This window comes from Equus asinus, chromosome 1 (assembly GCF_041296235.1).
Source record: "Equus asinus isolate D_3611 breed Donkey chromosome 1, EquAss-T2T_v2, whole genome shotgun sequence".
Taxonomy (NCBI): Eukaryota; Metazoa; Chordata; class Mammalia; order Perissodactyla; family Equidae; genus Equus; species Equus asinus.
The window spans coordinates 31,738,242-31,749,166 of record NC_091790.1 but is presented as its reverse complement, the minus strand read 5'-3'; positions in this window follow the sequence as shown (position 1 = coordinate 31,749,166).

The window sequence follows — 10,925 nt, the reverse complement described above, 5'->3', positions numbered from 1 at the left end:
GGTCAAACATTATTCTGGATGTTTCTTTGAAGGTGTTTTTGGATGATGTTAATGTTGATATTAGTGGACTTTTAAGTAAAGCAGATTACCCTCCATAATGTGGGTGGGCCTCATCCAATCAGTTGAAGGCCTGAAAAGAACAAAGACTGACCTCTCCCAGGAAGAAGGAATTCTGCCAGCAGACTGTCTTTGGACTCGAACTGCAACTCTTCCCTGGGTCTCCACACAGTCAGCTCACCCCATCAGATTTTGGACTCAGCAAGCCCACAATGGCGTGAGCAAATTCCTTAAAGTAAATCTCTCTCTTAATATATACACATCCCGTTGGTCCTGTTCCTCTGGAGAGCCCTAACTAATACACTAAGGAGAGGCCTGGGACAGATTCTCCCTCACAGCCTTTGGAGGGGACCAACCAACTCTGCTCTCAGACTTCCAGCCTCTAGAATGACAAAACAATAAAGATGTGTTGTGTGAGCCACTCAGTCTGTGGTGCTTTGTCACAGGGCCGGAGCTGACTCATACACCTTCTGAATGCAGTGGGAGCTTCTCCCTCCCATGACAGAGAGGCCAGGTCTTTGCGTGGCATCTGCTTTCCATTCCTCATACTCCGTTTTCTGTAACATGTGAAAAAAATTAGTCTCTATTGGGAAATCCTCCTCACACTCTCAAGAAATACAATACCATGTGGAAGGGCAGAGAGCCTAACAACCATCCTTGTGAAAATAGTTTCCAGAAGTCAGCAGAATCCTTTAGAAAAGATCACGGAGAAAGACACCAGAAGCTGAAGCAATGCTGACGGCCGTATCAAAGGATGTGACGGAGAAGGTGACAGCTAGAGAGGCTTGGGGTGTTTGTTTCTCTTTTACTCATCTTAGATTCTCGAAATTGTTTTTTTTCTCCTTGTCTACTTGACGTTATAGTAAATACCAAGGAAAAAAAAAAACTCTTTTGTTGTTTACGTTGATAAGTTTTCGTTTCTGAAGTTTTCAGGTGATTTTAAGAAGCTGGTAATGACTAAAAAACCTAAAACAATGTTCATTTTTAACATTGGTTAACATGGTTAGAACATTTTTAACCATGCTGTTATTAAACTATACATGCAGGTTTAGTATCTTAAATGTAGCCATTTTATGTTCAAAGTAAATGATTATTCTGTTGCTAATTAAGTGACTTTAGGTCCGTAAAAGAGCCTTACAAATATAAGATTTTTATTTCAGTTAAAAATTTGTAACTAAAAAAATTGATTTCCCTATGGCATTAAAATGTTCAAAATTTTGCATCTTTGATTAAATGTTCTTGTTCCCAAATCGTGTGGCACAGGAAAAAGCTAGGATCCTTTCTCTCCATCATTTCCCGTGTTAGAGTCTGTACCACACCCAGCTTGCTCTTCAGTCCTGGCTGCAATGCCTCCACAGTTGTTCCCTCGAATATATCTCACCTCTTTTCACCGCTCTGTTATTTCTAAGTCTTTATTTTCAGGCTTATCCTTTCTCCAGAGCCCTATTCTCCTTTCTAATATCTGCCAAGTATTTCCACCCAGATATCAGCTCTTAAAGCTCAGTCAGGTTCAGCTCGGCCAACTTCGGGGAGCTGGAGGCAAGACTCTGAACCCTCCTCGGGGTGGAGGAGACCCCAGCCAGGACAGATGGGGCTACCCACCGCAGGCGGAAGCCTGCTTACATACACGGGTAAAGGGTGAGCCACAGACAACAGCAGTGGGCGCAAATATCCAGCATCAGAGTAGGAGGGACTTAAGGAAATGGTCTAACAGAGGTTGCAAATCTAGTCCGTACACCCTCTGATGATCATTAACATTTACACTTTTGCCATCACTGCCCCTTACTGGACATAAGTGCTGCCCCCACTTCTGAGAATCTCCCTTAAGGGATGTTGGCCCCATGGCCACTAAAATTTCGCTTTTCAAGAATCATGTTAATCCCAGAGGTGCTGGAGCCCAGCCGTGGAAGAAAGAAGAAAGAAGTCAGACCCAGGCTCCTCCCTAGCACCTCATTTCTATCAATGGCTTCACCCTTCTCTGGAAGACCTAATACGAAACATGCCACCAACAGTCCCTGGCACCCAGTGTGTGCTAAGAAAATGTTAGCAATTGCTATTATCCAGCATTAGAAGCATCATTACCTTCATTTTTTTTCTCTTCCACATGCATATAATTGGCCACCAAGTCTTGCATGTTCTTCATTCCAAATGTCTCTTACATTCATTTCCTGAAATATCTACTGATGAAATATGATGGCTAGTACTTTATTCAATATAATATGGGAGGGAGATGTGGGTGGGTGTAGGAATGAGAGGACTGGCATGAATTGATGGCTCCTGGGGCTGGATAAGGGGTACATGGAAGTTCATTTTACCATTCTATCTACTTCTGAATGTTTGAAATTCTCCATCATAGAAATTAAAACAACAACAACAACGAAATTATCTCTCATGTGATTCTTTCCTTTCCATCCCATTGTATAGACATTTGAAGAAGCAAGAAGATACTGATGAGCAGCCATGCTGAGGAGCGTGTCCCTGTCACACAAGAGGGGCACAGTGGCATGTTCCCTCAATGCACCTGCCTGACTCCTTTGTAGCCACCCACCTGGCAGGCTCAGAAATGGATTTGTCACCACCTTAATTGTGCCTCTGCATCAGAGGGGCAGACTCACATGAACCAGGCTCAGGAGAGTGACGGCGACTTCACGATGCCAATTTATCCTCCTGTAAGGGAACCTGTAACTGCCAAAGGCTTGGGACACTTGAGTCCTTGGCCAGCAGCTTCTCTCCCTCCAGGCAAGCTAGATGGAGTGCTTTATGAGCTTGGAATCAGAGCACTGGGAGACAATCATGCTCTGCATATGTTTACCGGCATCAGGCCAAGGTAGGCTGATCCTTCCTCACAAGGCCGGGACAGGGAAGGCACCAGAGTCCTGCGTAGGTGCTCGTGGGCACGGCCACGTTGCCCTCTGGACTCTCCTTTTCTCTGCTTCCAAGGCAAGTCAAACACCCTCTACTGAAAGGCACTCCTTTCTTCAAATATGTTAATACCTTTAATCTAATTATTCATCAACTTCACATGCCAAAGAGCCATTTTATCTCTTCAAGGTGACTTTGGATATTTCTTCTCTTATCAAGGTTGTCTTGATCATTAAGAATGATGGCCAGGTGGCGCAGCGGTTAAGTTCACACATTCCGCTTCTTGGCGGCCCCGGGTTCGGATCCTGGGTGCAGACACGGCACCGCTTGGCAAGCCATGCTGTGGTAGGCATCCCATGTATAAAGTAGAGGAAGATGGGCATGGATGTTAGCTCAGGGCCAGGCTTCCTCAGCAAAAAGAGGAGGACTGGCAGTAGTTAGCTCAGGGCTAATCTTCCTCAAAAAAAAAAGAATGATGGCCATATTCTTTGTCTTAGTCCCAAGTTCCTGGAGAAGAGAAGAGAGAAGGACATTTCAAAATGGTGTGGCCATGACTGCTATACAAATGATACCTTCAATACAGAAGGGCCTTCTCACCTGCCTCCTTCCGTCTCGGGTCTATCTGCTCCAATGCCTTCTACACACCACTGCCAGGTTCACTTTCCAGAGACATCATTTTAAGATCCCTTCTAATGGTTTCCCATGGCCTCTCAAGCTATAATCTGCTCTCTATCTTTCTAGCTCTATTTCCCACATGACACATGTCCCCAGTAACCTTGGTCTAGCTGACATCAGGGGAATACAGCCTGAACTGTTTCATTGTTGTGTCTTTGCTCACACCATTCCTTCTACCTTGAAAAATTACATTTTAACTGTCTTTCAAGATATAGCTCAAATTCCACCTAGTTTTGAAGTTTCCTGATTATCCCTTTAATCTCTTTCCTTGACTTACTTTGAAATATTTTATTACTCCCTTGATCCCTCTATAAACTCGTTAGTGATAATCCCACACAAATCATTGTGCAGTTACACTAATGATTAAATCATCCATACCTTACTTAATTAGCCTAATAAAAAAATTACTTTTACCACATCCCCCAAATGCTGACACCTTAGAACACTTTCAATTCTACTGTTATCCTTACTGACTTTTGCATTACTCTTATCATGCATTTTAATTCTGCATGTATTTTAATCTCCATGACACACTTCTAGTATAGCTTCTTAAAACAATATTCATTTATTCTTATCTATATATTATGCTTTTTGTTAATCTCCATTCCTTCCTGCATTTCCAGTTTTCAATCTGGGATTATATTCCTTCGGACTTAAGAACTCAGTTTAGTATTATTTCTAATTCAAAGCTGCTAACGACAAAATGTTTTATCTTAAGCTTTTCTTAAATCTTCATTTTGGGGCAGTATTGCTGCTGGGCATAGAATTCTGTCTTAACAGATTTCTTGACCTCTTTAAAAATGGTGTTCCACTGATGTCAGTCTTTATTTCTGTTGAGACCTCGGCTGTCAGCCTTTTTCTTGTTATTTGGCCTCTGTATTCTCTAAAATCTTTCTCATTATCTTCAGTTTTTAGGCCATAGTGCAGCTCATTATGGTTTCCTGTGTATTTTCTTTGCTTAGGGGATGTTGAGTTAATCAAATCTATAAGATTGCTGTCATTCATCAGTTTGGAACATGCTTGTGTAGTTTCATTTCTGATATGAATTCCATCTCAAATTCTACCTCCCTTTTAATCACATTCCACTTGTCTTTTAACTCTGTCCTGAATTTTCAATGTTTTTCACCTTGTGCTTTTGTTGGGATGTTTGCTCTTTTTTATTTTTCAGCTTTATTTTTAAATTTCTTTATTTTTTTCCACTTTATTGAGGTATATTTGACAAATAGAAATTATTTATATTTAGGGTATACAAAGTGATGATTTAATATATGTATACATTGTGAAATGATTTACCTCGATCAAGTTAATTAACACATCCATCACCTTACATAGTTACCACTCTGTGCATGGGGAGAACACTTAAGATTTATTCTTTTAGCAAATTTTAAGTATACAATACAGTATTATTAATTACAGTCACTATACTCTACATTAGATCCCCAGAACTTATTCATCTTGTAACTGAAAGTTTGTACCCCATGACCAACATCTCCCCGTTTTCCCCACCCCTCAGCTCCTGGCAACCACCATCCTACTCTCTGTTTCTATGAGCTTGGCTTGTTAAAATTCCACATATAGGTGAGATCACACACTATTTGTCTTTCTGTGTCTGGTTTATTTTACTTAACGTTCTCCAAGTTCATCCACGTTGTCACAAATATCAGGATTTCCTTCTTTCTTACGACTGAAGAATGTTCTATCACGTCACCTTTTCTTTATCCATTCATCTGTCAAAGGACATTTAGGTTGTTCCCATATCTTGGCTATTTCAAATAATGCTGCAATGAATGCGGAAATGCAGATATCTGTTCAAGATAGTGATTTTCATTCCTTTGGTTCTGTTCCTAGAAGTGGGATTGCTGCATCATACAATAGTCCTATTTTTAATCTTCTGAGGAACCTCCATACTGTTTTCCATAATGGTTGTATCAATTTACATTGCCACCAACAGTGTACAAGGGTTCCCTTTTCTCTACACCCTTATCTCTTGTCTCTTTGATAATAGCCAGCCCAACAGGTGTGAAGTAATATCTCATTGTGGTTTTGATATGAATTTCCCTGATGATTAGCAATGTTGAACACTTTCCCAAATACCTGTGGGCAATTTGTATATCTTCTTTAGGAAAATGTCTTTCCAGATCATCTGCCCATTTTTAAATCAGGTCATTTGCTTTTTTGCTAAGGAGTCGTATGAATTCCTTATATATCTTGAATATCAACCCCTTATCAGATATGTGGTTTGCAAATATTTTCTCCCACTCTGTACTTTGGCTTTGCATTTCGTTGATGGTTTCCTTTGCTGCACAGAGCTTTTCCATTTGATGGAGCCCCACTGGTTTATTTTTGCTTTTGTTGCCCATGCTGTTGGTGGCATATCCAAAAGAATCAATGTCAAAGAGCTTTTCCGCCATGTTTTCTTCTAGGAGTTCTCTGGTTTCAGGTCTTACATTTAAATCTTTAATCCATTTCGAGTTAATTTTTGTGTATGGTATAAGATAAAGTTCTCATTTATTGTTCTGAAATTCTTAATCATTTTTGAGTAAGAGTTCCTATATTTTCATTTTGCTCTGGGACCTGCAAATTATGGAACTGGGCGCATAACCGTGCCCACTGAGGCAAGAACTTGGATCCCCTCCTCAGTGACCCAGGTCAGCTCAGAGCGTAAGTATCTGATTACAAAGTTAGTAGTGGCGTCACAAAATTATTCACTTCCCCTTCATTTCAATAAACTCAACTACTGCATATTTATCAGGACAGTTTTATACAAAGGACCAATAGTTCCTTTAGCCTTCCAAAAAACAATTAGATTTTCAAAAGAACGTGTGAAGTTAGTCTCTACTTGTCACATTCCCGTGAGAGACATTTGAGGTGGGGGATGGTAGGGAGGCATGCTAGCCCTGGGGCCAGTGTGTTGGGGTTTGAGGTCCAGGCAGTGTGGTTTGACTGCCTCCCTTAAATTGTTCTGCTTTTCACAGCTTTTTCCCTCTCTTTACTTCTGAAACCACAGGTTCTCTAAAACATAGGCATTTCTCCCAGTGGTTCTGATGGCAAGACCATGAGAGTTTTGTTTCCAGGAAAGAGCAGAGGACATTTGTCTAGTAAGAGGGAACAGCCAGCCAGGACTGTCCTCAGGGCCTCGGAATGTGGTAGCAGGAGCGATGTCTTATTTTCCTGATGACCTTTTAAATTCTGGGAGAACACAAAATGCGTTTTTCAAGACTTTGAGTTTATGTACCGTAGCTCTTTGCACATGGTAAGCTCTCAAATATTTTGTGAATGAAATAAAAAGCAGCTAATAAACCATACTAGCTCTAATATGAGCCACTGCTCCTTGAATGCCTAATGTGTGCCAAGTGGTGGGCCAGGCCTCTTGCGTGCATCACTCCGGTCAATGAACAACCACCACCTGAAAACTACACCTTTACTTTCCAAGTATCAACATGCACAGCGAACTGGTAGCTAGGGATTGTTTATAAGAACCATGTGTTTCTGAGCAGTTATTTACTTAATACTTTTTTTTTTTAAGTATGCTCTTTGGTGAGGAAGATTGGCCCTGAGGTAATATCTGTCGCCAATCTTCCTCTTTTATCTTTTTTCTCCCCAAAGCCCCAGTACATAGTTGTATATCCTAGTTGCAGGTCATTCTAGTTCTCCTATGTGGGACACTGCCACAGCATGGCTTGATAAGTGGTGCGTATGTCCACCCCCAGGATCCGAGCCAGCAAACTCTGGGCCGCCAAAGCAGAGCATATGAACTTAATCACTTGGTGTGGGGCCAGCCCCCTATTTAATACCTTTTAAAAATTAAGCTTAGAATTTCTCTATTTCTACAAAGTATAACAATAAACTTGTAACCTATTTTGAAATTAATGCACAGTTTATGTTTATAAGAATTGTGAGTTCCTATGCATTTATTTACTTAAAAGAATATTTTGCATTTTCACATTTCCTGACTTAAAGGCTTAATGATCTTGAGAAGCAGAAAAATTGCTGAGGTGCCTGTGAAAATTCCGAGAAACTACAGTAGACACGCTAGACACATTCGAGAAGAGATTAAATATATCAAGGGGCTGAAATGAAACACAATGAGGAGGAAGAAAGAGAAGAATGACTGGAAAGGGAAAGAAGTAAGAAATGCCATAGGAGTGAGCAAATTTGTTCACTGGATGTGAACCATAAAAAAGCTATAATCAGGGCCGTCTGGGTGGTGTAGTGGTCGGGTTTGCGTGCTCCACCTCAGCAGCCCAGGGTTCATGGGTTCAGATTCCAGGCGTGGACCCTCACACCACTTATCAAGCCATGCTGTGGTCATGTCCGACTCACAAAACAGAAGATTGGCAGAGATGTTAGCTCAGGGTCAATCTTCCTCACCAAAAAGAAAAAAGAAAAAAGCTGCAATCATTGTGGGACAGCATATTAGGCAATTTGTTATAGACCTGAAAACTGCAACGAGAAATTGGCACCCAGAGTGAAGCCCACCAAGTAGACAGTTATTGATCACTATTAAGATCTGTTAGAACAGCATCCTACTCCAGTTAAAGGCAGTTGTACTGAATCTTCTAAACAAGCTTCAGGGGAGTTTCCCTATAAATGAGAAAATGGAGGATCAAGATTAAATAACCTGCTCAAATTCACACAGGTGGTAGCAGCAGAAATGAGTTTCAAGACGAGGACTGTCCAACTCGATGGGCACGTGGTCACCATTCAGCACTCAGCTGTGGGTGGCCTTTCTGATCCAAAGCCTGGGCAGGAACAGGACTCCAAGGGATGGAGGCCGTCATTCACACTGCCCACTCTAAAGCATGGCAGGTGCAGTAAATGTCCTGTACTTGTGTTTAGCAAGCACTGCCATTAGAATTGCTCTCCACGAAGAAGGATCAGAAGTGTGTGTTTGTGTGTGCTAGTGTGTTAGGTGGGACATTAGCTTTAAAAGTAACACTCTATAGCCTGTGACTTGAGCAATGACACATGAGCTAGCAAACTGTCCTTTGCTACCCAACCATTCACTATTATTCACTTCGTTGTGTCCAATCACTGACTGTAAATTATGTATCTGAGGACTCGCACCAGAGTCTGTCCATAACAGGTCAGAGAGTCAAAGCAATGTCCTAGGGTAGCATTTTAGGGGACATCAGGGATCCTGGAGGCTGGAATCTCCTCTGGGAAGCCAACCGGTTAGCCAATCTTACCATCACTGCCCTGATCTCAATCTCCTAACCCAGTCTTCCTTCTAGGATGAGCAAACAGGCTAGTATGGAACGGAACCCAGCGCCAACAGTCTCTGTTGCAGCCTAACCCTGCCTGCCTGTGCCACCTCTGCCATCTGTGCAACCTCACCAACCTCCAGCCTCTTCCCGCCATTACCTACTGCCCCTTCCTGCCTGCTCAGCTCCTAGCAATCAGATTCCCACTAAATCTCCATTTCTGGATCCTATGTCCCATTACTATTCACGGCTTGTGTTTCCCAGACAGCAGAGAGAGAAAAGTGACTTAGTCAAAATGGAACAAAACTTAAAATCAACCAGTTAGCCAACCAACCAAAACAGAGAACAGTACACTTTTCTACATATCATCAGCCATCCTAAAGCCAAGGGAAAGACTTCTGTAAAATAACCTCTCCCGGGGAGCCTGCCCAGTGGCACAGCCGTTAGGTTCGCACATTCCGCTTCGGTGGCCCGGGGTGCACCGGTTCAGATCCCAGGTGCGGACATGGCACTGCTTGGCAAGCCATTCTTTGGCAGGCGTCCCACATATAAAGTAGAGGACGATGGGCATGAATGTTAGCTCCGGGCCAGTCTTCTTCAGCAAAAAGAGGAGGATGGCAGCAGTTAGCTCAGGGCTAATCTTCCTCAAGAAAAATAAAAATAAAAATAACCTCTCGGGCTTCTCTTCATTCCTCTGCTCTGCCTGATTTTCCTGCAGAGCATTGCTGAGACACCTGGTGCATTATATCTGTGATTGTAGTTTATTGTCTTCCCCCACCCTCTGAAGGTTGTAAGTGCTAAGGGAGCAGGAACTGTTATCTCCAACACCTGTACCACTGCCAGGTACAAGGGGAGGACTTCATACGTTTATTGAGATTGGCAAGGCACCTGTCGCACCCCTTTCTGCTATTTATTTTCAAGGCCACTCCTGAGGTTCACTTTAACCTCATTTAACTCATAAATCGAGAGCTGAAGATATATCTGGACCCAGGCTGACTCGGGGATCCGTACCATTCCCCACTCTTCCCATCCCCCAACACGTATTGTAAGTGACCATCACACATTTTCATTCCATTTCACATTACTTTTCATATTCCCACATTAGCTTCACATTAGTTGACCTAGCATTTAATTGGGCTCTGAGCTGTTGGAACATAAGGGCAACCTGATTTTGACTGGAAGAAGAAACAAGAACCATAACTAATATGGATTGAGTGCTTATTATGTATGAAACATCATGCTAAGTCCTTTGAGCTCATCATCTGGTTTAACTCACACAACAAACCCATGAGACAGGTACTATTATCATCCTCATCTTGCCGTTCAGGAAACCGAGGATGAGAGAAGCTAAGTAATGTACCTAAGGTCACATGGTTTGTAAGTAACAGAATCCAGATTGGTCAACGGGAAAGGCTGTGCTTCTAAGGAAGGAAAGAGGGAAAAAGGAAAGAGTCTGCATTTGTGTTTTGCTGAACCATTATAGCCATATCTAAGAAACTTCAAGTTTTTAAAAGACGAATTTTAAAAACTATCATTTCAATGTGAAAAAATGAGTTGGGGCTAGAGAGTTTCTGAGTCACGACGATGAGGTTATTAATTTCTGCAGTTAAAACAAAGTGCTTTAACTTTGTAAGTGTATAGTCATAACACCTAACCGTCACTAACCGAACCAAGGGCAAGAGTTAAGGGCCATTCTTCTCCGAGCGCCACCAGCTGTCACTAGTCCAGGCTTCCTGGGAATCTTTATCACTCCATCTGCCTCCGCTTGATAAAAAGAGGGCAAAGCCTAAACAGAGCAGCTCTGTTGCCCTGGCTGCAGCTCTTTTTTCTTTTGAAAGTGCAATCTAGGTATAACCAAAAGCAGTCTGTCAATGCAGATCAAATTTCTCAGCCAATCAGTTGTGTTCTCGCCAACGGGAGTAATGGAAACTCAGGCTGTAGAGGAAGTAACTGAACTGGGCGTGTGCTTGGCTCCGTGCCCAGGTTCTGGGTTCTGAGGGCAGCCCACGTAGGGCACCACCCCTGAGGATGCCTGTCAAAGGAAGGAGATGGATGGGAGGGGAGAAGGAGGTGTGAACGGGTGATCAAATGGAAGCACCGACTCCCCAGCTTTGCCCAGGGCTCTTC